The sequence below is a fragment of the Lepisma saccharinum genome, chromosome 16 (genome assembly GCF_977018435.1).
Source record: "Lepisma saccharinum chromosome 16, izLepSacc3.1, whole genome shotgun sequence".
Lineage (NCBI taxonomy): Eukaryota > Metazoa > Arthropoda > Insecta > Zygentoma > Lepismatidae > Lepisma > Lepisma saccharinum.
The window spans coordinates 21320224-21347656 of record NC_139244.1 but is presented as its reverse complement, the minus strand read 5'-3'; the positions used below and the strand labels follow the sequence as shown (position 1 = coordinate 21347656).

General features: G+C 38.6%; 1 protein-coding gene and 1 long non-coding RNA gene across 6 annotated transcripts in view; one reads left to right on the top strand and one right to left on the bottom strand.

Annotated features, from left to right (window-relative positions):
* Positions 1 to 27433, bottom strand: part of Calx (sodium/calcium exchanger 3) — a 647992-nt gene that overhangs the window by 404435 nt on the left and 216124 nt on the right. For all 5 annotated transcript variants that reach the window (XM_083137851.1, XM_083137848.1, XM_083137849.1 and 2 more), the window contains one exon: positions 22521 to 22564. The gene's annotated coding sequence lies outside the window, so the exon portion shown is untranslated. The remainder of the gene's footprint in view (positions 1 to 22520; positions 22565 to 27433) is intronic.
* On the top strand, positions 2876 to 7010 carry LOC145999973 (uncharacterized). Its single transcript, XR_014443448.1, has 3 exons — positions 2876 to 2989; positions 5152 to 5266; positions 6759 to 7010. It is a non-coding gene; the product is annotated as an uncharacterized LOC145999973 (long non-coding RNA).

Genomic DNA, 27433 nt, shown 5'->3' with positions numbered 1-27433 from the left:
GGGTTAGGGTGGAAGTATCAAGAGGAGGGATTCCCTTTTGCGTCCCCTGCAAACACCACCACATAGTTTATCGCAATTACAACACGTTTCCATAAATACATCACACAAGCAAAGAACAGTTGCATGATATCACATCCATTCATAGCCTTTGTGCACAGAGGAGGTCGAAATTTAGTGGCTTTCGGGGCAAGGGAACCAAAGAGAACATAACACGAAGCGAAGTGTAATTGAAGAAGCAACGTGGCGCGAGTTACAAAAACAGCTGAGCGGCGGAGAGATATTATTTTAATTAAAACAAAGTGACCGCCGGCTTTGCTTCCGAGTGAATTCCACTCTCGCTAAATTAACAATTCAAAGCGAAACGCGAATTAAAATTGTTTTGAAAGAAACAAAATGCGGAACAATGATAACATGAGGAAAAAATTAACAATGTAACGAAAAAAGAAACAAAAACACTTAAGAATTAAATGTAAAAAAAAAGCAGGGGGTTAAACTGAACAGAAATTATCCTGGGTGTGCTACTGTATATACTCACAATAGTGTAATTCTTTGAGCCAGACGAAGGAAAAAGGTTGGAGTGGTATGCTTTCTTCTTCCCCTGAAGCTAGGATGGAACTAAATGTTGGGATGGGTCAAAAAGTAATACCGTGTGCATTTGTAATATTATTGAAAATAATAAAAGCACCCGATCGTGGCGTCGCATTTTTACCTTAGAAACATTTACATCAAAATACAGCTGTGGGTAATACCACGTTTTACGAAACGATTGGTCGGTTATTATGGAACGTAATCTTGCAGCAATGTGACTTCTTTCAAATCCTGACAACTCACATTGGCAGTAAGCAATAACGTTATTTCAAGAGTAACAAAACTCAACTCCACTACAATATTAAGGGACATTGCCCAGAAGAAAATCGGTACGAATTTCTGACAAGTTCATAGTTCTTGGAGGTTGGGACACCCAAAAGCCCCCCTTTGAGCACATCTTCGTTACATAAAACAGGTTCTTGCACTGTTATAAATTATGTAGTCAAAATTAACTGCATCCGTATATCCACATGTTATTTCCTCATATTCAAATACTTGTTTCAGTTACTTCTCGCAGTAAATTGTATCTAAATTCCTAATTTTATTCTGATTATAGTGTCGCATTTATATTTGTGAAACGTGTGAAGCAGATAAAAGACACATACTGCTCTATGGTGCTAAACTAACGGTTTTTCATGCAAACAATAGTGAGTTAGGTGAAAAATAATTTTCATGGAACAGCACTGCTCCAATGTTAAGGTAATGACAGGAATCCAATTGCTATTATGGCATAAATTATTCCTAGAACTCCAAAACGTCTCTGTAGAAGGATACAGGTAATAGTCCGAAAGTAATGGCTACATGCTGGTTGTCGCTCGATTACGTCAAAAAAGATTAATTTGTATTTAATTTTTGACTGAATCGTATTAAGAGTGTAAAGGCCGAATCACGCGGAACTGGATTTCCAGTAGGAATGCGCTAGTTGGCGTTGGACTAGCTACTTGGCTGGAAATATTGGCTGCTAGACAGGTTTTGACGACTAGACCGTGTTCTAGTTGGAATTGGCGTTCTCTGCTAGATTCTATGGGACAGCCAATCAAAGTGAAAGTTAGGTCACGTGAAGATATGTGTGAGTTTGGCCAAGAAAACAGTTTTTTTCCTGCGGTTTCCAAGTGTTTGTTGTCTTTGTTAAATGTTTGACATATTTAATTCAACAAAATATTTTTTATGAATGAATCCTGTGAATCTCATGAATGAATGTACATATCCGAGTTCAATAAAAAGCTTATTGAGTGTACCTTGATTGCCATATTATCTTTCGAGCCAATTTCCAGCCCATGCTTTTCTATTTATTTTAATTTTAAACAATAACAGCGGTAGCTATTCTTCTGCGACATTTCTCTTCAAATGGCTCGTACATATTTTTAGGTTGTCTGCTCTGCGCTGTGCTTTGTAGAAACAAAAGTATACCGACAAGTACGGTAAGAATCGTGTGAGGTGAAAACTAGCAAGTGAGCAAGTACTACACAACTACAGGTGATCCCCCAAAAAACTTGAAATTTATAATTATTTGTATTTTATACGTGTTATTTTGTTGTTTTAATGTTTCACTGTGAAGATTATTTGTAATGTGAATGTGTAATTTCCTTTTTTCGGTTTTTTCATTCCAGGATGGCGCAGTTAACAAATATCCAAAGCGAGGTGACTGTCCTCTTCAAGAAAGAACATGCAACGTGGGGATTGACGAAATGCAAAGACATTTTGCCAGAGTTTTCTAGTTCTATAAGTAAATATCAGTTTTCCGATGTTGTGGCTGTACTTATAAATGAAGGATCACCTGCTGCAAAAGTTCGTAAGCGTGGAACTGGCATGACCAAAAAAAAATTCATACGCTTACCAAACGGTCTGTTTTGGACTTTACTGTGACACCACCAAGACAAAACAGAAGACATTCCAGTCAGCGTGAAATTTGCCGAGAACTAAACGTATCAAAGGGTTCAGTGTTTCGCATTATTAAAGAATCGGGTTTGAAGGTGCTATAGGAGAATAAAAATTCAATGTTCTTACTGAAGCACATCAGGTAGCACATGAACGAAAATGTGAGTCTCTGATACGTTTCGAAGGAAACGACACGGAGAGAAAGGATTAGTTCGAGATACAAAATATATTTGGTTCCACAAAATTTCTTACGGTCAAACAAGGTTTTGTTTCACCTACAGAGTGACTGTTCACATTAACCATTTGGTTGAGTTCTCTTAACAAACATATGAGTTTGACGTTAGTTTTGTCCATTGAAACATTGCCCATTACATCGAAAGAAATATTTTGTTCCGTGAACAAAAACAACGTGATACTCGTACTGGCAAGTGTGACAAGAGCAAACATGGCGGATCTGCGAACCCGTACGCTTCGAGTACCTTAAAGTCGTGGAGATTTGAAACACTAATACGTACATTTGCTGGTAAGTGTAACATTATTTATGTTAAATATGTTAAGTAGGAAATGTAAATCATAGAAATATATAAATACAGGCGTAGAAGTTCAATGCAAAATTTTGAGGTGGTTTTGTCTCGTATCTTAATTTGTAATTCTTATACACGTAGAAAATATGTAATATCTGATCATGCTGAATATAAAATAGCTACAATACATTACAAGTTGTGCAAGCGTGTTTTACGTTAACACAGGCACAATAGCTCAGTCAATATAGGATCTTGACTACCATACGTTCGACCTGTGTTCGATCCTCGGGTTAGATGATCTGGGCCAGGCATTTTCACAACAGTTAATATAATTTTTATAACAATTTACCTTTTGATTGTAAGCTAATTACTGGCGTAGCAGTGCAACGTGTACCGTGTTGGTTTCTATCGTATATTGCATCTTTTTACATTATGGGGTCCGTTGTCTCACTGTACTCCGTCGAGAATTACTTTGTGTTTTCTTTTAAACGACAGATTTCGACCATTTATGTAATATAAAATTGGTTCAAACATGCGGAAAACACATGTAGCTGAGACATTTAATCCCAAAATATGGCCAGTGTAAGTAACAACTTGCCATGGCGAAGTTGTTTCGCCAGTTTTTATGAGTAAAAACCGGTTGTGTGCTCACTCAAATAGCTAAAGAACACATCGAAAATTGCTATCAGCCCCATCCTAACCCTCCTAATGTAACAATGTAATATTGTAACTGCTGTTGTGATATGTCGTGTTGGGTGCTACATTCACTTGCATGAAACTTTCAGGCTGTTCTGCTTCATGTTAAATTAACAGGTGTACTTTTCTTCACAATAACTCATTTCTGCAGGCTAAAAGCAAGGGAACATGCAAGAAATATTTCATTTTCTTGAGAGGGTTCAGAGGGTTAAACACATTGTTATGTTAAAAAGGTCAAACAGCGTGGAATGAAGTTTTGAAATTTTTATTGCATTTTTATTCTTTTACTGATCAATTTTCCACAAAATAAGTATTTTAATCTTGTGCGCATGAAAATGGTGCATCGTGATAGTATGCCATTATGTTCCCTGTGCCTACTCGGATATTTCCAAGTTTTTGCAACAAAAATGGTTGATGTACTACCTCCTTCCGTCCGTGATCTTAGCACCGAATTAAAATCAGAAGTAAGCGACATGAACACAGCTGAAGCAACGATAATACCTGGTAGCGCAGGGTTGCCAGGAGTGTAAAGAAAGGCATCAAATGCAAGGCACAAAATTATGTGAATAGCAGTTTCTGTATTTCTTCCATTTGGGGGGGGGGGGCAATAGATGAAAGTCACTGGTATTACAAACATGTATACACGTTCGGATACAAATGCAATTGTAAGGGATAAATTGTAAAAAAGAATAATTTAAAAAACACTTTGGCCCGAAAGTGTTATTTCCTTTGGTCTTCACGACAAAAGATTTATTTCTTAATCATAATGATGATTAGGTTAGGAACTTGGATACAGGTTCAGTTTTTGTTCATAAGTAATGTAGTTACTTATGGTTTGCATGAACAATCACACTTGTTTGCTCTGGTTGTTAGGTTCAGTGTAACTTTTACAAATATATATATATATAATCTGTGAAAAATCCCTATGATTAGTATGTTAAGCAGTTAAATTGTGAAAGTAGCTAGTCAAGTTTGACAATTTGTTGTACCCCCCCCCCCCCACACACACAAACACATACACATATACTACATAAAGGTGATGTCAGAAGTTTTAAACTTATGGAGTTATGGTAGTTAGAATGTATTCCGAAATGGTATGTTTCTTGTACAATGGAGCTGCATAATTTGTGCTTGAAATGTGTGAATCAAATCATAATAAAATCATACATTTATAAATGAATAAAAGTAATTTGGGGAGAGGGGGAAGGCTAAGCCTAATCACTTAACCTACTCCTGTGTATTCTCGATTAGCCTGCTTAAAAACTTTCATTCATTCTAGCATATATTTAGCTTTATTTAAATTGCTGAGAAATACTTAAGAATTAATATGACAGGAATCAATGGAATTATGAGCTTAGCCAAAAATAAAATATTTTAAATTTATTTGTATCATTACTGAAGTTCAGAAATGTATTGGAGTGGAATCTGTAAATTAATATTTCCTTGTTTTCTGTGTATCTTATAGACAACCAATAAAACAGGTAGTCCTGGCTGGCCAAAGCAATGAACCATGTCCAGAGGTGCTAAAGCATTGCCACAATACCTGGAGCATTAGGCAGTGCTACAGCAGAAACTGGGATGTACGTATATTAGTCAGCACTTATCTAATTTATTTGTAAGCAAATAAGTTGAAAGATTTATAAACAATTTAAACTGCTCAATACTTTGTACAAATCAAACATTTATGCTTTTCTGTTGTTGATTTGGTTTCTTGTTATTTGGGTGCTACACACATCTATCTTTCCCAGGAGCTTCATTTTCTTATTTTTTGCTGGTGTATACAGTATTTCCATTGCTATTTCCTGACTATATTTTTATGATGTAATAGTTTCATAATGTTATGACATTGGTAAACGGTGGGACAGGGAGCGTTCTGTAGAATTTTTCCAAACTTCTTTTGAGGCCCAGGTAGAATGCTTGCTCAGATGCATCGAATGAGATGGGAACTATGTGTAAGTGTAACTCTGAGTAGAGGACATTACAAGCAAACTATATGTATGATCAATGTTTCAATCTTTCCATTATTAAACAAATTATACCTCAACAGGCAAAACATTTTGATGCCCCCAGGCAATTACATAAATATTCATGAATAGTTGTACAGTGGACAAAGAGAGAGAGAGAGAGAGAGAAACTTTAATTTCCCTCTCATGGATGGTATTGCACAAATCGTGTTCACTTTTAGAAAATGTAAAATATTGCATTTTAAGTATTATTCAACCTTCCTTCTTACAACTTTGAAACTTTGTAATTGCAAGCATTAACACATTTATTGCAATGTAAGAGTCTCACACAGAATGTGTGTGTGTGTGTTGTCTCCAAACTTTATGACAAGAAATATGTTCATTTGCTTGTAATAACTGTAATTTATAAGAAAGAAGCTACAATGCAAGCAATATGTACAGTGTGATCAGTGGCGGCAATTGGGTTGCAAAACCAGGGGGGGCAACTGGGGGGTCAAAGACAGTATGGATAAGGTTTAGCATAGTGCGGGGGCAAAAGTGATGGAAAGGGGGGCAACTGCCCCCCCCCTAATCGCTGACTCTGAGTGTGATATATAAGTATTCCCAAGCAAATTTTCCCCAAATGTGTTTATTCTTTGTTTTAGACAATGAGACATTCAAGGAACAAAATTGAAACAACATGCCAAACAAACTGCTGACAAACACTGCAACCACCAGGTGAAAACCCAGCTTAAAAACACTCAGGGTGCAAGAGAAAAAAAATCAATGTAATAATCATGGTTAATTTGCCGAGCAACACTCGTACATCCACTGCACATACAAGCGGAAGAGGATAATTTGAAAACGGTTTTGGTTAAAGAAATACAAAAAAAGTTGCAAATTCCACATGGACTAACTGGGACTAGCCCTAACTGGGATTCGAACCACTGTCTATACTTTACAGAATGTAATTTTGACAATACATTCTGCAGCAAATATTTCTTTACCTGTAAGTTCAGAATGTTTTTCAACATGTTTGATGGTCATAGAATTTTATAATTCTAATTGATCTGATGAACCAACCAACCAGCTAACTCTGTTATTTATTATATTTTTCTTTCTTTCTTAGCAAATAACACCTTCCGTGAATCCACTGGAGAGCACTATCTGTTTCAAACAGTCGAGGATTTTTTTTAATTCCTATTTTGATGGATTGCCAGCTGAAAAATTAACCAGACATGTTTCGATTAAGGAGGATATGGAACATTGAATCAATATTTATGTTAACAACTGTTGTACTTCATCCTTTGAATGTCTCCAGAAATCTAATACAGAAGAACTTTTTATATGTGAACAAAAAAGTTTTAATATGTAGTGTATGTGTGGGTATGAACACAAACAATTCATGATACTTGATTATTCCTAATAAAAATATTATTGTTCCACATCAATATGTTTAATTGCTACATGTGCAAGAATAATTTTGGTACTCTTAAATTGCTTGTGTGGTATGTTTTTTTAAGCATTGTGGCACCTATTTAACTGCTTGTGCTCACACGTGTAAAAGAAGTTTCTAAAATGCATGCAAGTTTCGCAGACATTTTGGAACACTAATATGTGCCTTTATTATTTCTCATGCATATATCAATGATGATATAATATTAACATGTTTTTTTTAATTGTAGTTCGACTACTTTTTACAGCAATTTAGTGCAACTGCTGTAACATTAAATCCCCCTGCGTTAATATTTTTTTCAGTGGCGTGCCCAGGGGGGGGTTGGTGGGGGTTAAAACCCCCCCCATTGGTTTCGTCATTTAAAAAAATTCAAAGCAGAAATACATTTTATTTCATAAATCGCCAATATTGTAAAATGTTTACATTTGGCAATGAGAAATGTATTTGCTTCTTCAATTACTTTTGATAATATTGAAGTTGAGTTACAGCAATGCACAAGCATTCATTCATTCCTTAGTCACTGAAAAGGAAGTAGAATTTCCTTCTCAGTATGGCCAAGAAAAGAGCCGCAACCCTTGGAATGCGAACTGAAGGAATCCCTCCTCCCACCCACGATGACCCTCTTAGGAGAATGACCCTCCCTTTCCTGTTACGACAGTGCTGCTAACTTCCCTTTTCTTTCTTTCCCCTTCTTATACCATTTATGCCAGCAGAGCAAAGTTCTGTGAGATTTGAATCACTACAATTAGTAGGCAAAGTAAGTCAAAATGTATTTCGCACCTGGATGCATATTTATTTCAAAATATCAATAATTATAATAATAATAATAATTGTTGCAGGCAGTAGCGAGGCATGGTTTTATGAAGGAGGCAAGCGATGTTTTGTACAATAGCATGCCGGGAGGGAGGAAGGGATGCGTTATATAGCGCAACTGGCCCAGTCAGTTTCATAAACAAAATAAAAGCAATTAATATGCCAAAATATTATACGTTTTACTCTTGTGCTCTTTACAAATTAGATATTTTTTTCTCAACCAATTTCCAGCCTTCAGTTTATTGAATTTTCTTGTAACATGTGTGAAAGATCTCACTTGAATTTGTGCGTAAATAATTTAGCAGTTGCCAACACTACTGACACTACTGGTTGCTGTCAACACTGGTGACGTAATTTGAGCTGGACCAAGTTGGATGCATGTTTCAGACATTCGACCGCCCGGTATCTTTGTCCCAAGTCCTGGTGTTCTCTGGGGTTGTAGCGAGTTGCAGTCTGCAAGGTAGCAAGTTGAAGTGGTTGTGTTGTGTGTTACGTTTCTGCGTGTGTAATAGACTTTTGACGTGGAACTAAAGATGGATAGAGAAAAGAGGAGAAATACGTATTAGATTATTTCCAAAAGAAACAAAAAATGGAAGTTGAAGCTTCACCTTCCACAAATAGAACGTCAGAAAAGGTCGATTTAAGTTCAGAGGAATTCCATCCGAATTGCGAGAGTGAAACGTGCGAACTTTCAGACTCTTGATATTCAACAAGAAGGCATAACAGAAGATATTGCAAACCTTGTTGCAACATTATGTCAAGGAACTGTCGAGGTAAGTGACGTTCATTATTTGATAGCAGATATATCCATAGACGGATTTAGAATTGTTTTTCTGGGAGGGCACAGCATGTGCTGTAAGCATACAATCGTGTGTGTGCAGGGAAGGGGGGTGCCCGCGTGTGTATGTCTGGAAGACGTGTGTAGGATGTCACCCTATATCACCAATAAACTTTCGCAGGGCGAGAGAACATGAAGATGAACAAGTTCCCTCAATGATTTCAGGGGCCTCACCGATGGTGGTGTAATCAAAGAGGTCCTGGGTTTGATCCCCTGTGAAGGTGCATTGCACAGTGGTACGTATCCCGATTTAAACTTTAAGTCCAGTCCCGATTAACGTATCTGAATATAAAATGGACTTTACAATCATTTACTTTTTGTTTTGTTCACGAACCCTCCAAAAACGATATTACTATCTTATAGATCCACCAAGGCATTTGAAACCCTGGCGTCGGAGCAGTGGCACTAGTGTCGCTAGTTAAAGTCACAGGGAAGCCTGTGGTTCACGTATTTTCCGAGGTCCCAGAAAGCTTGGTGCTGCTATACAGTGTATATGTATGCAACCACATTATAAAATCAGTTTTATTATTTTGTAGGAAAGGGATCAAATTTGTATTACGACACGGGATAGACTAGATAGCCATCCTATTAACTGTAAATATTCCTTACAAATCTTCTGAATATTTCTCTTATACAAACGCAACAAATACAATAAGTAATATACGTGTGCAGTAATAAATTCATTTTCTGAAAGCATCTTTTCTGGCATCAGTGGTCGAAGTAGGGGATGCTGCCTCCAGTTAAGAAAGTTTCACAAATCATACCCCCAATTAGAATAATTTTCATATTGAGCATCCTCCACCTACTGTATTGTCTCCATGTTGATCCATACAAGGATGTACCCCATCGTATTTCCAAAATCGATCAAATATCCCCTCCCTTTTCGGCTACGAATTTCTATTTCGAGCACTGTCTGGCAAGATTTTTTCGGGCTCAGTGACAGATCCTGTGGTGCGGTACTGGGCTTCGGAGGGGAAGGGGGGAGTGGCCCCTTCAACAGTTGGTTTCGCAGTTCCATAACGTTAACATTATACACAATTCCTCTTCATAGACCTAATATGAAAATGAATATGACACATTAATGACACTGTAGTAGAAAATGTTAATTACTGAAGGGGTTCGTATTTGTTTATCGACTGTCAAACAAATGTTTTGACCAATAATATAATAATACAATGCCAAAAATGTACACAATATTTAGCAAATACATCTCCACAACAAGTACAATGTTGATTGAATTGATGTTTTAAATCCACTTTATGCACAGTAAGGCTAATAGGGACTGGGCCTAAAGTTTAAAGTGAGATCCGAACCACTATTAGCCTCCACCGGGTGGGTATTGAACCTGGAACACCTTGATTACAAGGCGACGACGCTAACACTGAAATGAAACTGTGGTATCGTCATCTTGCAGCAATGCAAACACGTCCAGTAAATGCTCTTGAAGCAATTGATATATGCAGTGAAGTAATATTTCCCTGGGTAAACACACGTTTGCGCATATTATGTACAATCCCGGTAACAACATCAAATGATAAATCATTCTCAACTTTGAGACGTTGAAGACCTATCTTCGAAATACCATTTGCGAAGAAAGATTAAATGGGTTAGCTGCTCTGAACATTCACCGGGATATAAAAGTTACTTGTGATGACATATTGTCAGAACTCGCACAGATACCTCGATGCCTAAATTTCAGAATTTAAATTGTTGAACTATGGTACCTTATTTATTACTGTCTTTAAGACATCAAGTAGTCTTAATCTCTTTAATGTTGTTACAATGTTGAGTGTACATATTTTTTGTTTAAAAATTATATTTGAGCAATTAAATATAAAATATTAATAATTTGGAAATATTCAAGCAGGTGCTTTTATATGATGCAATAAAAACATGAAGCATCCATAGCAAATACATTGATTGCGTTCATTGGGGTAAAATCCAAGTATATTAATTATCTAATTTATTACAAGAAATTTGACCTGTGAACTGGAAAATGTATTGGATTCATAACCCCCCCCCTTACGAAAATCCTGGGCACGCGCCTGATTTTTTTGTATACTTGTGCACTGGAGTAGTGTAATGGTGGAAGAAAATCCAACTTTAAATATATTGAGAAACTTCATATCATTAAAGAAGTATTCATACATGTTTACCCTTTCTCTCTATCATTCATTGAATATTACGATTCATGTTAAAAATACAGAGGTTGCTCACACAGTGAACATCCCGCATAACAAACGTGTGCACACAGGCTAGAACTATTGTACAGTACATACTGTATTTTCTACAACTTATATTTTGGTAAATTCATAGCATTTTCAACATTCTTGCCTTGGTGGTGTGTTCTGTATTTCCTCTACTAGTTTTTTTATGATGTTTCCAGGTCTTGAACCTGGCTTGGGAACAGACTAAAATGATTCCTGTAGTAAACTGGTTTAACACAGTGTGCCACTTAATACATGCTGTCCTGGAATGGATTGCGTTCATTATGCGAGACACCATTGTGTATGTATTGTGTGTGATGTGATAGGTCTGTGAGCTGATGACACTTTGTCATGTGCTTCGCAACTACTTGACTACTGCTACTCCAAAACGCATCATGAAATATCAACAAGCACAAGTTCACGCAAAAATAACCAAAACCACCCACCTTGCTAACATTTAATAACTTCCGACCACATGTTCGCTCTTTCCATTGCAAACAATCTCACCACTCTGCCTGTGTGACAAAGGGTGATCTGCATTTTATCTTTGAACACAACAATAGGGCTGATTTATATATTTTTTCCATATATCGAATGGTTTAACCCTAGAACACTAGTGTACGTAAAATTTACATCTGGTGTTCCCTCAATTCCCTTCCCTACCTCTCAGATACACGTCCCTCAACCTAGCAGTGCCTCGACTAGTCTGTCAGACATATAGAATAGAATAGAATATTAGTCATTAGACAACATGATTGCAATAAGAAGAAGGTAAGTGCTGATCATCTTGATTTTGTGTGTTATGTTTTACAATGTATGTTAATTTTGCGTGGCTCTAGTAAAACGAGAAAAATCTTTCACATAATTTTGACATTCGTAAATTCGACTTGGATAGTTAGATTTTGAAAAAAAGTTTAGAAGCATGCACTATTTTCTTGCAGGATTACAATATTGCATTCGTTCCTTATTTACAGTGTTATGAATATTTTTTGTTTAATTTTCATTGTTTGAACTTTTCACCTTCATTCTTAATGTACATATTGGCTTGACAATCAAGACATTCTTTTAAAATATTATATGTTTAATAAAACCATTCTTCTTTGTAGCTAATCAGTGGTGATTTATTCATTCTAGTTAACAGTGGTTAGAAGTCCAAAAACTAGAATTAATAAAATCATGTTTATACTTTTAAAAATGAAAAATAAAACCCCAATATAAGGAATATACAAAAGTTGATTTTCAAAAGGAATCATCACACTGTTTTCATGATGTAGAGGTTGTGTTGAAAATAGATTGCTTCATGTAAGTAAAATTTATGTAGTGCTAGTTACACTGTAATATGGGAACATGCTAGTGTTCTAGGTTACACTGTAATATGGGAACGTGCTAGTGTTGTAGGGTTAATAATACTTTAAGGTATTATTTGTTGTCTATAATGTCAGTTTGAAGAAATGGAATATACCATATAGATTTTGTAGCTATGGTGAATATGCCTTTACGAAACATAATGCAAAAAATATAATGAAATTGCAATCTGTCTTTGCAACATTCAAAAGGCAGTGTCTCAAAAATAAAGTTCCATTTTTTTAGTTAAATACAGAGCATTAAGTATAGATTTCCTATGTCCATTGTAACCGGTGGTCTTGTTTAACATGTTGGTCCAGTCTGTAGGATGTCTGACTACCATACAGGACACCTGGTTTTGGTTATCAGGATATGTGATTTTGGGAGGAAATTTTTTGATCTGTCCTAGTACAAGCAGCTATGGCACACATCCACCCTCATATCACTGGGGGTGTAAAGGAAGCTCCAGCATGGTTCTGATCACATCTCCACTTTCGAAGATAAAAAGGAAATATATGGGGGCCATCCATGCCCCCTTTGCACTAGCATGACGCTGTAATTAACAGGGAATTACTTTACTTCAGGATGGAAATAAATCATTGAAGACTGGTGAAGGAGGGGGAAAACTTAATTCACACGAATACATATGTGTGTGAGAGAATTATTATGATCTATATATATATATATATGTGTGTGTGTGTGTGTGTGTGTGTTTATATATAGTCATAGTTTATGTTAAAAAGCAGAGTGTAAAATCCAGGGGGATGGGGGAATTTCAACCCACCAACAATTTTGACCTACGAAAATTCAGTTGGTATAGGAAATGGTTTGCTACTTTATAAATACCCGATATGTATAAGTATGTGTGTATTATTATCTACATATGTGTATATACACACAAACATACACATCAGGTATTCATAAACTAACAAACCAGTTCCTTTACCAATTGGATTTTTGCAGGACAAAATTGTTTGTGGGGGGAAATCCCCCCCTGTCGCCAAGATTTCACGCTTTTTAATATTTTTAATAATAATAATTCCAACAAAATAACCTTTACTGCCAACAAGTTGATTTGGTTGATGGTACCAAGCATCTTGTTCAGAGAACTGGACCCAATTAGATACAACAAACAAATGATTTGGTTGGATGAACAAGATTAAGTCAATCAAATAATTTTGTACTCTGAACCTTCACGTTTTGCTCGCGTATAACAAACAAGGGATTTGGTTGCTGTAACTAGAATTTGTTGCAGCCAACCAGACTTTTTTCTCAGTGGAGAAGTGGAAACTAATATGGTTTTCGGATGAAACGAGTTTCAGTCTTCATGCACCTTTGAACCGGCAAAATGAGCGCATTTGTCCTGCTGTTCAGGTTGAACAACCTTTTCAGAGAATGATCTGCTGGTGGAAATTGATAAGCAACAGCCATCAATCATGTGCTACGGTGCGGTCTCCTGGCATGGCAAAACAGAGTTGCGGTTTATTGGAGGCGTCGCTGCTGGGCAAGAAGATCTACCAAGGTACAGAAGAAAGAAAGAAACAGTAAACCACGTTGTGTATAGAGATGAAATGTGCATCCAAATGTTCCACGACGTAAACAGAGTAATGGACGGAGTGAATGGACGTGGCAACAGGACGGAGCAAAGGCCCATAGAGCCAGGGACACTTGGCATGGCTCAGAGCCAATACTCCTGACTTTATAGAACCTAACGACTGGCCGTCAAAAAGTCCAGATCTTAACGTTATGGATTTTTGCATATGGGATCTACTGTTATACCAAGTTCAAATACAGGGGAGAAAAATCACAGACACTGACTGCTTAAAAACTGTGTTGACAGAAGCTTGGAGCAATATTCCGATTGACACTATCCAGAATGCCACTGCAAGTTGGTTACACAGTCTACGGCGTTGTGCAACAGCCCATGGGAAGCATTTTGAACATTTGAATTGAATATGGCAAAGTGTAACAAAGGTACAGTCACATTAAATGAGCTCAAACAAATTTCCTGTTTTTTTTTGTGGGGCACCCTGTAGTACAAGTCCAACTGGAAAATCCAGCTAGGTATCTGGCCTCGTGTAATTCAGGCATAAGGCCCGCATAAATGCTACGTAAATGCTTCCAAAAATCTTATAGCAGATGGAAGCATTTCACGTAAAATTTCGGTAAGCTTTTGCGATTACAGTGTATAACATATACAGCACGAAAGACACGTCGAGTTACACCATCTATGCTGAGTGCAGTATGTTTACAATTGAAACAACTAAAATATTCTTTCATAGGTGCACAGTAAATGTTGTAAAGTATATATTTATGGAACGCTATTGTTTTGTACCTAATATTGTTTTATATGAACCGTTATTCCTCTCGGTTGAATAATTATCAGCTTTTTAAAATGTGAAGTGATACATTGTTTACATCTCGCGCGGCCGCCATTACAACTACGCTCGTGATCTAGAGGTCGCTTGTGATTGGTTATGCTACGGAAATAGTATCGATCCCCATTTACACGAAAGCATTTTCCTTAGGATTTTTCTTAACATTTGTTCCATGACCAAAATGCTACCGTGTAAAGCGAGAAATCTTATGACATTTCAGATGCCATGGAATATTTCATGGCATTTCACAAGGATAGGATCCGTCCTATTTCCGTAGCATTTTTCGTAGCTTAACCAATCAGAAGCGACCTCTAGATCACGAGCGCAGTTGTAATGGCGGCCGCGTGAGATGTAAATAACGTATCACTTCACATTTTCAAAACACGATAATTATTCAACCGAGAGGAATTACGCTTCGTATTAAATGGTTTTAGGTAGAGAAGCATGGCAGTGATTAAATATATACTTTACAAACGTTTACTGTGCACGTATGGAATAATATTTTAGTTTTTTCAATTGCAAACACCCCGCACTCGCCATATATGGTGTAACTCGACGTGCCTTTCATGCTGTATATGTTATACATTGTAATCGCAAAAGCTAGCCGAAAAGTTACATGAAATGCTTGCGTGTACAGTACTATCTGGTATAAGATTTTTGGAAGCTTTTACATAACATTTATGCTAGAGAAAATGCTAAAGGAAATGCTTTCGTCTAAAGCCGGGTTAAGACTGATGATCACGCCGCTATGAACATAGAACCTTGCCTGCGCGCGCATCTTGTTGTGCGAGAGAGACAGAGAGATAGGTAGGGGGGGGAGAGGGGCGAGAACCATTTAAAAATGGGAGCCGCTCGAACGTAAGGCCAGATTGGATAAAGTGCGGAATTTACCTATAAATAAACAGAACGGACGTCGGCAGGTGAGCTGGCTCAACCCGTAAGCTTCAGATACAGAAGATCCATGTAGCATTTCTCATTAGCGACGCACTGACAACTTCCTCCCGCCGTGTACACGCAACAATGAATGAACCTCTGCTGGTGACTAATTGCCCCCTCCCAACAATGGCTTTCTGCCGGCGGTATGCGATATTTGTCTCGCCCGTTGTTGACAATTCGCACGGGAATTTAATTTATGGGCTTATCGTGCAGGGAAAAAGAATGCTTCGTGGGTACTGCATATTTATGGTAATCGGCGACCAACGAAAGAGTCTGGTTGGATAATTGGATTTGCAACGCAAAACTCGCCGTTCCAATTAGAAGGTATTAATCTCTTCCACAAGTACTATACACAGTAAAAATAATATCCAATTCAGCACGCGTTAATTGTAGGAAACGAGGGCAAACTTCATATAATTTGGGATCCCACTTTACACTGTAAGCCTAGTCCCGATTAGCCAATACGTGCATAAAGTGGATTTGAAACACCAATTCAATTCATATAATTTGGGGAGGGAGGCAAGATTGTCATAAACTCCATTACACTGGCACTTACAAGAAAGGCCAAGGTGTGTCACCAAAACCTTCCTGGAATAAGGAAATGTTGCCTACTTATTCCAACCTTCTCCCCTGTGTTTCCTTGCTCGTGGTTAATTCTTCTTCTTCACTTAATTATATCCTAGCTTGTCATCCCCCACCCCCTAACGTTTTCTGTCTCAGTTTCTTCTTTATTCTCCCTCTCTCATTCTCTTGCTTTTCTTTCTTTCTCTCAGTTTCGCTTCTTTATTTATCTTTTCTCTCTTGTTTATTTATATTTTTCTGTCTCCCACCTCTTTATTTCTATCTCGTTCAACTTCTCTAGCTCTCTCTTTGCGTGTTGGAGAGGAGGGGTGTTTATTTTGCTCGCGTATTGTTTCTTTCTCTGTCTCACGTCAATATTTTTCTTCTCTTTCAACCTTTTCTCTCTCTCTCTCTATCTCTCTCTCTCTCTCTCTCTCGCTCTGTGTGTGTGTGTGTGTGTGTGTGTGTGTGTGTGTGTTCGTCTTCCTTGATCCTTGATTATTTCTCCTTCGTTCCCTGGCCCTCGTCTCAATATTTCTCTTCTCTCTTAACTTTTCCTCTGTTTGTTTGAGTTGGTGTTTTAAGTCCACTTTATGCACAGCAAGGCTAATCGGGACAGGATCTACAGTTTAAAGTAGGATCCGAACCACTATGTGCCTCCACCAGGTATCGAACCCGGGCTTTCCCTCTGTCAATCTCTCTTTCTCTCCAGTATCCGTCTTAGTTCAGTATTGCTATTTCTTTCTCTGCCTCTTGCGTCCTTATTTCTCTTCGCGTTCTACTTTCCTTCCCTCTCTGGGTTTTATCTTCTTTAATTCTCTTTCTTTCTCTCATTCTCTATCGGGTCCTTCTTATCTCGTCTTTCTCTCTCCCCTTGCAAACTTTCCTGTCTTCTGGGATGTAGGGGATGACACTTCGGACTGGACCCACACCCAGAATAATCCTCCGTGAGACTTGTGAGCTGTCCATGTGTGATTGTCCTTTCATCCGTTTCATGTTATCACCATTCGTCCTCATCTTTCCGATTACCCTAAAGTGGAAGAAAGGCGAAATATACTCCATGATAGAGTATAGAGGGCTTGTCGTCGCCTTGTAATCAAGTCCAAGAGCTAATGCTTAGTGGGACTCTCAGATGACTTGCCTTCACCCCTGCAAGGTAATATTACATTAGAGCCCGTTATTTGAGCTCAAGCAGGAATGACTTTCAGTGTGGATTATCCGCAAGCACCTAACACTTCCCTAAACGTTTTCACAAAGGCCAATGTATTGCCATTTGACTCTAAATTTACCATTATATTCCCCTAAATACGAACCTACACCCTCAAACGTAAAAATTTTGGATACATATTGATATAATATTGCCAGCAAAAATTTGGTCTGTACTTAGAGAGGCCAGGATATGTGAGGGACGTAAAGAACAAAACGAGGCACATGTTCAATATATGCATCATCTGCTCGAATGCATGATGCTTCAATTCGATGCTCTCAGCTGCGTAACACGTCTGCTAGTGTGGAGGTGGTGATCTGGGAGATGGTGCCTGTAATCCTTTCTTTGAGGTGGTCCAAGCTCGTAATTTTATTAGCGTACACGATGGACGTACACGTACACGTACGTATTCCTACAAATAAAAATCCAGGGGTGTTAGGTCTGGCGACAGTTGTGGCCATTCGACACGGCCTCGAACAAGATCACCTATGTAACCTGACTTTTGCCTCACCCTGTAGTATGTTTCTCTCGTATGTTGCGGGACCGGCAAGGAGGGTGAAATGGCTCTTCCTTACCAGCAAGCACGGGGTGGGGGTAAAATCATTGTAAGGGTAAAATTACCCGGACGGGGCAGTTGACTGATATCTGACAAAGTTTGAGACACCTATATGGTCAGAAAGGCTAATCAATATAACAGTTCATTGAGGATCCGATTATTGTCTGCGAGTATTTTTGCAAGTTTTAAATTCGAAAACAGTTTTCCATCCCCTGTAGATTAGCAAACGCTGGGCACCAGTCTACATAAGCCGTAAATCATTCATCCTCAATTTACCGATCATGCAAAACTGCAACCCGGGAACGAATCATGTTCATTTCCAGCCAAACAAACCCAGGAAAAAAAAGAGGTTGAAGGTGCACGCGCAGTGCATCCCAGGGTCCCATCAACTTCCTCTTCTACGAATGATTGACCGCGGCGATACCGAACGGTCGCAAAACTCATTAGTTCTGGGATCCGCCGCGCGAGCGCTGCAATCGATAACCTATCAGAACTTTCGGCCAACGTGCTTCGTCAAGCGATAGCGAAAGCCAACGGAGCGGGGCCCGTATCGTTTCCGGTCGGCGGGAAATAGATCCTACTCCACTTCTCTCCCCGCCACGAGCTACACGCATAATCCTCACGCAATTTGCATGCGTAACTGGGAGACCGAGCCCCTGCGGACATTGACGAAATATCCATTGATACCTTCTGACGCATTCCGATCGGGGCTTAAGCCACTTGGCACATGGGGGAGATAGAACGTAAGCACCGAAGCAATTAGACGAATCAATTTACATTGGCCGAGGCTGTTTAAACGACAGTACAGGAAATTCTTCTGACCATGTCAGTGTGACGTCACGCTGCAAGATTGAGTCCAAACAAATTTCTCACGTGGTTTTACCCTATGACATAGCATTGGGTTTTCCTTCTGACAGCAGTTATTAAACAAAATTCTGATGTGTATTGTATATCAGTGTAAAGATGAGATTTCGGAGAATACGTCAATATATTACATATACAGTACAGAAGAGAATAAAAAGAATAAATTAATTAGGAAATCGAGTAAAGCGAATGCTCCTAGCGGCTTCTGATCCGAAACCCCAGCCAATAGATAGCGGCGCTGCAGTGACGTGGGCGTGCTGAACTTCCAGAATTCATATCGGAAGCGCCTCTGAAGGTAAGCTCGGTTTGGTTCGGTTTAGCTTCGGCTATATTCGGAAACGCAATAGCTCGATTTTCTGTAAAAATGCATGTCCAATAAACAGGCTTCAAGTATGGTCTGTCGGAAGTGACGTCACCTAGTGCAGTTCGAAAGCGCCAATTAGACGATCAGCGTGCAGTACTCGACATTGCACACTCGTTTACCACACTTGTTTGAAATAATGGAAGTCGAAAGTCGGTCGTAGTTCTTCTACTGTGTGGAAATGTGAGTATAAAAACTCTTTAAAATGCTATGTGAGTTCTACGGTAAAAAATATGTTTTCATAACGCGGGAAAAACAACGTGTTCTTAGTTTAATCTACTGATAGTATTAAATGCTGCAGTCGAAGTGCAATTCGAAAGACTTCCGCTTTGTTTGTTCCGGCATAACTCTCGAACGCCTGGAGTAATTTCAACCAAACTTGGTACACATATGACTTACAATCTGGAAAGAAATACTATGGGGGTAAGACACCCCTGGCATCCCTAGAAGTGGGGGTGGGAAGGGGTGACGTAAAAATAATCGAAAACGATCTATATTAGTGTGGAATCTATAGTTTTCTGGGTCGCTAAGATGAATAGTGACACTCCCAATGCCGTTCAACTCAAAATTGATCACCTATTGGCATTGGGGGTGAGAGAGGGTGAAAAATAAAATGTCAAAAATTACCTACATTAGTGTCGAATCCATAATTTTCGGAGTCGCTAAGCTAATTGGTGACATTCATTATGACATGAAGATGTCCACGAAATAAACAATCAAATACTAGCCATATTACAAGGCGTATTCACTGAATACAAGTCTATCGATACCGTAGTAGATGCCGATGAGGTCGTCAATTTCCCACCAGAGTTCCTAAACTCACTTGATTCGGCTGGATTACCAGCACACCGTCGTTTACTTAAATTGGGATCTCCGATCATTCATTATTTTCCTGTCTAATAGAAGATTGGGATTCATAAATACCCGAGCAACGCCGGCTAATTAGCTACTGTATTTATAATTGACGACTTCAGTGTCGAGTGGTTAGCACAGCACGCTACGATAACAAGGGTCCTAGGTTCGAATCCAGGCCTGGGCATGGGTGATCATTGTGAGTGTCCCTTCATCAACTTCATCATTCATCACCCATCGTCGCGATTAGCTAAAAGTGGCAGAAAAGCTAAGTAAAGTAGCCTAATTCAATCAAGCAATCAATCTACTTCAGTGTAACATGGCCACTGTGTACCATATCTCGAACTATTTCAGTAAATAAGAAATTTAAGCACTGCACAAGCTACCATCAAGGTGCTAGTAAAATCCACGAAACTTATCTTCAAAACAGCTGATCCAGCACCAGACCTGTAATGTAATCATCTTTGGACGATCCTTTACGAAAGCTAGCTTGCAAAACGCCAAGTCGATAAGCGTTTTTCTTTTCAATAAAAAAAGCGTAAAGCCACCGTCTGGCAGGCGCCTTTTCCCAAGCAGCATCACCGAAGGAGCAACATGTTCTTATCTCGCGTGCAGCGACGCCTGAAATTGCTCATTTGTGGTCGTCTCCAGTTGATCAATCTTCCCGGAGTAACGGTTTTCAATGAAACCGCCGCTCCATTCATACGCTAATGCTCTCCTCCTGTGGAACCGCCGGAACGACTTGGAGGGGAAAGGGTCTTTGAAGGAAAGTTAACACAAGGAAGATATCAGGTAGAGACACGAATTCATCAATATCCACCGTGGGAGAACAAACTGGAGGTTGTAGAGATAGGAGAGAATCTAGCCTCTAGTACACTCGCCTCAATTAGTACTCCGGCAGATAGTTTATTTATACAGCATATTTGTAGAAGATACTCAACTTACAAGCGCATCAATATACGCTATGTAGTAAAACACAGCTTATTACTAGGGAACGGAACTTTAAGTAAATAAATGTTTTTTCTGCCAAAATTCTGATCATAGCCTTATATGTCAGCACAGTAAATTTTATTTTACATAAAACACATATTTTCCAGTTTTCCGTAGGTAAATACATATTTCGCGAATTTTTATTTTAAATACATAAAATCGCTCATTGACTTCAGCTACCTCGAAATCCTCGAAGAAAAAATGTTTATTTTCCGCTCCTTTTTTCATATCGAGAGTGTTTCCTTGTCTTTGAACACGCTCGCTGGCAGACTTCTAGTGCCTCGCCTACGATCCTATTGGCGGAAAATATTACCTCCACTGGATCTAACGCACAAGTGCTAATGTCTAAATATACAGAATTTTGGGGAAAACCAAGGTTTGTGTCAAATTGCACGTGATTTGGAAGGTGAAGTAGAGGAAGAGGAAGCTTTGGAAAACTTCAGCGTTAGTGGCATTTCGTGCTTCAAATATGCAAGAATTGTTTCTTGTGACGTGGAGCGATCTTTCTCACAATATAAGATGCTTTTTAGAAATAATCGTCACAGATTTACAATGGAGAATTTGGAAAAAACTATGGTGATCCATTGCAACTCTTCCAAAAAATAGCTCGCTAGGAGGTAAGCATTTAGAAACTGATTTCAGGTGTTTGAAATGTATGTAATATGTTGTTTTTGTTACGAAATGTTTTTTTTTAATTTTTGTCAAATATTTTCCTGTTTTTATCACATATTTTCAACATTTATGACACATAAAAAAATAAATATTTCTGAGTTTTTTAGCACATCTGTACAAACCTATAGGAGTAACTTGGCGGGGGCAAGGGGCTCACTTGCCCCCCCACACAGTTTCAGCTTTATTACCTTTCATTTGTTTTCGATTCTGTCTCCCCAAAGTTAAGCCCAAAGTTAGATTCTGCGTCCCCAACCCCCCCCCCCTCCCTTAAAGTTACGCCCATGTACATACCTACTTTAGAGAATCCTCCCCAATCGACGTGGTCCGACAAAATGAGGGGACTGAAGACTGCTGTAGATTGTTTGTAAATGGGCAACGGGAAAAACCAGAAACTTGTAACGTCCCTGGCGTTCAGCCGGGTCTGTAAGTTTATAAGTTATCAAGGTTGTATTTTCATTAGGCGATTTTGTAATGGCACTTCTCTGTAATACGTGGAATTTATGATCTGTATAATAATTAAGTTAGTAACATTGGCTGAATTCAAATATACCTTAAGCACCGAGTTCTTGTGTATGTCGGTAGAGGCGCTTCGGTAGAAGTTATTAGTACAAGCTTACAAGATTACAAGCTAATCGAATAGTTGTAATAGTAAGTCAATTATATTACTGCTATTATAAAGGACAGATTGAGATTGTAAAGAAAATACATTTCGTGTTATTTATCAACTGTCTTTCCAATTCTCTTTCTAATATGGTAACAGAATTCATTTCCCAATATTTAATTAACCTCTAACACATTTTAATATAAAGACCGCCTGATTACGTGTCACTACATATAGATATAGAAAAATACTTACCAGGATAAATTGGATAGGCTATTTAATCCTCCTGATTGAATGTTCTGTAATAATAAAAGTAGAAAAATATATAATAGTTAAGGAATATCTCTCAAAGGTTACAAGATTTACCTGGTTTTAAACAAAGAATTACGAACTAATACATTTGTCTATTGCAGTCACAAAACCTTCTTAAGACTCAACATTCGAACTATGTGTCTTTTCCAAAAGTTACATAAAAATGTAGCATTGAGGCAGACACATGTGGAATGTGTCGAAACGTTGAGTATTTTTATTACTTTATGTCGTTTTCCTACCACATTTGGTTAACTGCAATTAGAAAGGTTAAGTATTAAAAATGTCTAGTCACTACAAGAAGAAATGCAGATTTCTTTAAGCTCTATTATGAATGTAACAAAGCAGTATAGTCTCAGAACTGGTAGTAACTGATTGACTTTGTAATTACGTACTAAAATAATTTTAACTCCATGGCGCAACAACACTATGTGGGTTTCTAGAAGCATACTATCAAACACCAAACCAGAGAGCCCCATACAAGCTAGAAAAACTGCACATACAACATACCATTTGAATGCTTCCAGCTTACATAGGAGAATCAGGACGCCGTCTATAGAAAAGGATAGGCAAAACAGATAGATCAAAAGTAGCCAAAGATGCATGGAGTGAATCGTATAGAATTAAGTGAAGCAAATTATCAGTACTAGAGAAACAACCAAATTGGAAAGTAAGGAAAACCAAAGAAGGAGTGATCATAGCAATGGTCCAAAATCCTATAAGTCATCTCAGTGTAGAATTCAAGCACATATGGTCCCATCTCCTAAACAATTACAAAGAGTAGCAGAAATGGATCAAAAATTAGTACACAATTCTGGGGACGCCGTGGAGTAATTGGTTAAATCACCGATTTGCACTAGGTTCTAGCAAAATAAATTTCACCTGAAGACGAGAGAAGAGGTGCTATCTCGAACCGTTGTATTAGAATAAGCATAGTTTAAAACACTTGACAATGGATAATATCCAATTAACATTGCATGCAAATGTAGAACCATGTCACTAACATTCAGAGAATATATATATATATATATATATATATATATGCATCTTAATAAATATTTTATAGGCTCTAAAATCACAGTATCGATCGAAATTCTCCATTCAGGGTGGAGGGTGGACTAAAATATATGCTGGATAACATTTACTCTCGCCTTCAGAGGAACACGAACGAAGATGGAAGGTTACAGACGGTTCACGAGAAGCCTTAGCAAGAAAAGAACCACCCCTATTTCACCCCAAATAACCCAGAGGTCAGACAGCCTCTCCGGGAGTTAAGTTAACGGAGGTTTAGCAAACCGGCGGAAGGCATCGTAAAGTCGCGGATGGAGAATCTTTAATCCTCGGCTCCCTCGCCGGGGTTGGTCTCTTAACGACCTCTTCCTTCAGATCAACTTGGGCGGAGGTTTAAGTGGAGGCGATAGCAAGAACTTTGACCTTTCACGCTGGGGCACACATCTCAATGGGCCAAAGACAAGCTCGGGTGCATTAAAGGTTGTATCGACTTGAAGGTGTTATAAGAAGCAAAGGATCACGTGGTCGTAACCGAAGTATACAACCTCAAGGACCTTGCAGTTTCATCAACACAACGTACCGAATCTTGTCATCAGCTTTCCAACCCACGCTGATACAAGATTGCTACTCTGAGATCAACATAAAATTCAAGTGTCATTTCAGGTTTTCAAGGCAAAAACTAATAACTACCGTAGTCCTCACGAAGCACAAACTTACAGTATATATCACTAAGTATGTGAAAAACTTATGGCTCCCGCCCCTCACACTACTTCATAAGCTTTATTGAGTACGTGGACGATAAGTATTAAACTTGTGAAACATAATTATGTTCAAGAGATATCTGACTTTAAAGTAAGGGGAAAGGTTATGATTGAAAGGTATGGTATGTTTTTAAATTGAATCTGTTAACATGTGTTGAATCTTGAGAAGCTTGTTAATTAGTGCAAAGAATAAGAAAGAAGGTAAAAATAATTACCTTTTTAATTGAAAGGTAATGCTGGTATTTAATAGTAATCTCTTAATTTGAACGGCTCCGGTGTAAAACATGGTAAGTGACATTTTGGTAATTTTTGAGTTACAAAGTAAAATGTACCATCCTACAATTATCGAGTGAAACTGCCGTGTAATACAATTTGCATTGGACTCAGTGAAGCCTTGTGAAATTGGTAAACACAACACGAAAACAATTTATCTAAAATATAGGTACTAATAACCTTTCTCTTAATGAACTCAGAAATGACCAAAATGTCACTTACCATGTTTTACACCCGAACCCTTCAATTTATAATGAAGTCATCGAGGCGCATAGGACACAATCTCTGGGTAGTTTCAACTGTGCGGTTCCATCAGCCTCGATTTAGTGCGAGAATCTTGACCTTCGAGGAATCGAGGGTAGTGATAGCTTCTTAGGGTGCCAAGGGTCATTTTTACCTTGCCGAAAGATCGGGGAAACGTCACAGACTCCGTTGTACGTCCTAGGATTTCCAGTCTCAAAATCAAGACTTCAGAACTGGAAAGATCCAAGATGCTCTTGTACCCTTGTTTCCTGCATCAACAGTTGGTAGGAGACCAGAGGGAATGTTCTCAGCTCGTTAACCTTAGACTGACTTCGAGAGACCAAACTTGCTAAGCGGGCCACATTAGCTTTCATATCTTGTGTCTCCGAGCGAGGGAGAGATGAGAGAGGTTGTGGAGTCTCGCCGCATCCTGGCGTCCATCCAAAGTACATTTCCTCTCAGAATGCATCCATTGGCGCTAATGAATGTTCGGCTTCTTCGCCTCCAAGGTCGGACGCAGAAAGATCGAAGTCTGGGATGAAAACTCACCTGAATCTGAGTCAATGGAAGATTCCGCCGGAAACTTTCGTTTCGAACGTGAGCCCAGATGCAATGCCTTCAAGTTTCCTTTGAGTCCTCGTGCCACAGTTTGCTTCAAATGTGTGGCTGTGGTAATATATGGTAAACCACCGTATCGCCGACTGAATACAACTTTGTAAGTCCGTCTGCACTTACTTCACAGGAGAGCTGATTGAAGTTGGATTCGTGTGGATTTGGAATAAACTACAAGATTTGCATCAATAAACCAACACACCAAATTTCTCTCTGTACAAATCCTCCTTAACCCCTTAATAAAATAAATCATGGGGCGACAAAGGATATAATAATTAAAAACGGAGCTGGTTGCGGCCGGGTGCGGGGGGACAGGCTGTTTTCTTTTGCAGAATAGGATGGAGCATTAGCCCGCCGTACAGCACAAAACAACGATTAAATAATGAGTCGTTCTGTTTTCTCCAGAAAGGCTAGTACATCAGTAAACTAAATAATACAATAAAATGCGATAATACAAAAATGAAAGTAATAATCGCAACAATAACAAAACAATTTACAATAGAAATAAATAACTACCCACTTTTCGCTCTCTATTTATAATAAATAAAATTACATTAAATTAACCAACACATTATATGTACTTATTATCGTTCTGGTTACCCAGAATGGATTTTGTACAACAGAACCAACAACACTTCAATAACGTCACTGTATTATATATTCTCTACATTTTATTTTTGTAATAAATTATGTATATTATAATTAATAAATTAAAATAAAAGTGACCGCGGTGGCTCAGTCGGTAACGCGTCTGACTACCATGCTATAGGTCCCTGCTTCGATCCCCGGCCGGTTCAAATTCGGGAACTTTTCTAACGTTGGAAGTGGCCCAGGCGCCCACCCAGCGTCGAATGACATAGGTACCTGGAGGGAACCCTGGGGGGAAAGGCGGTCAGGGGCGTGATGCTGATAACATCACCCCCACTCACGACCGGATCAAGAAAGTGTCGGGCGTTACCCCCACAACCCTTATACGCCTTCATGGCGTGGTGCTAAGCACAGGGGAGCACTTTATCTTTTTTTAAAAATAAAAGTGACAAAAAGGCGTATAAATTCAGTGGAACTGACGTCCTCGTTTATTTTAAAGGTACCAGGACATTAAACACACACACTCGAAAGTATGCGGGTGAAAGCGGTCTTAATCTCTCTGTTTTTCTACAAGATTTGCATAAACATTTTATTTTTGTTTATAATTCACGCACCTGACAAGATATGTAGCTTCGGAACGTGGTGCATAAATATGTACGGAACACGATGACATCATCAACTCATCTCCGACAAAAAGTCGTGTAAAACTCCTACGGTGGAGATACGACAATACAGTATTCAGCCGGCGATATCAAGTTAATTCGTTAGGGTTCGGTTATGAATCGGGGTGTAAGGGGTACCTTTCTGATAAGGCAGCCAAAAGTCAACCTTACTTTCCCGTAACTGCTTCTTGCAGGCCACCGAGGCTGCGGCGCCTGGACTCACGGCCAGAATAATTCTCTGTGTGGCTCGTGTTGTGTCGTCCCTACACGTCTGTGATTGTCCCTTCATCTCATAGTATCATCATTAATCCTCATCCTTCCGATTTGTCAAAAGTGGCAGAAACGCAAAGTTAAGAAAAACTAAACCAATCAATCAAATCGATTGTTTACGTAACATTCTAAACATTATACGTAACGTAAACGATGGTTGTGAGAGGAGAACTTAGGATGAGTGCCTAAATACATGACATAATCGTCACGTCAACGCCTTGCTCCCTATCACGAGATTTTTGCAGACTCAGGCTTCCCTATTGAATAACAACTAGTTGCTGCTCGTGACAGTAATACAGGGTGACCCAAAAAAATCGAGTAAAATCTTAAAACTACATACAAAGACCTTAGAAAAGGTTAGATTTACAAGTATAAGCCTACAATAGGTTCGAATAAGAAAAATAGGTTATTTTAAGCATTATAAAATTTCATCAGTTGT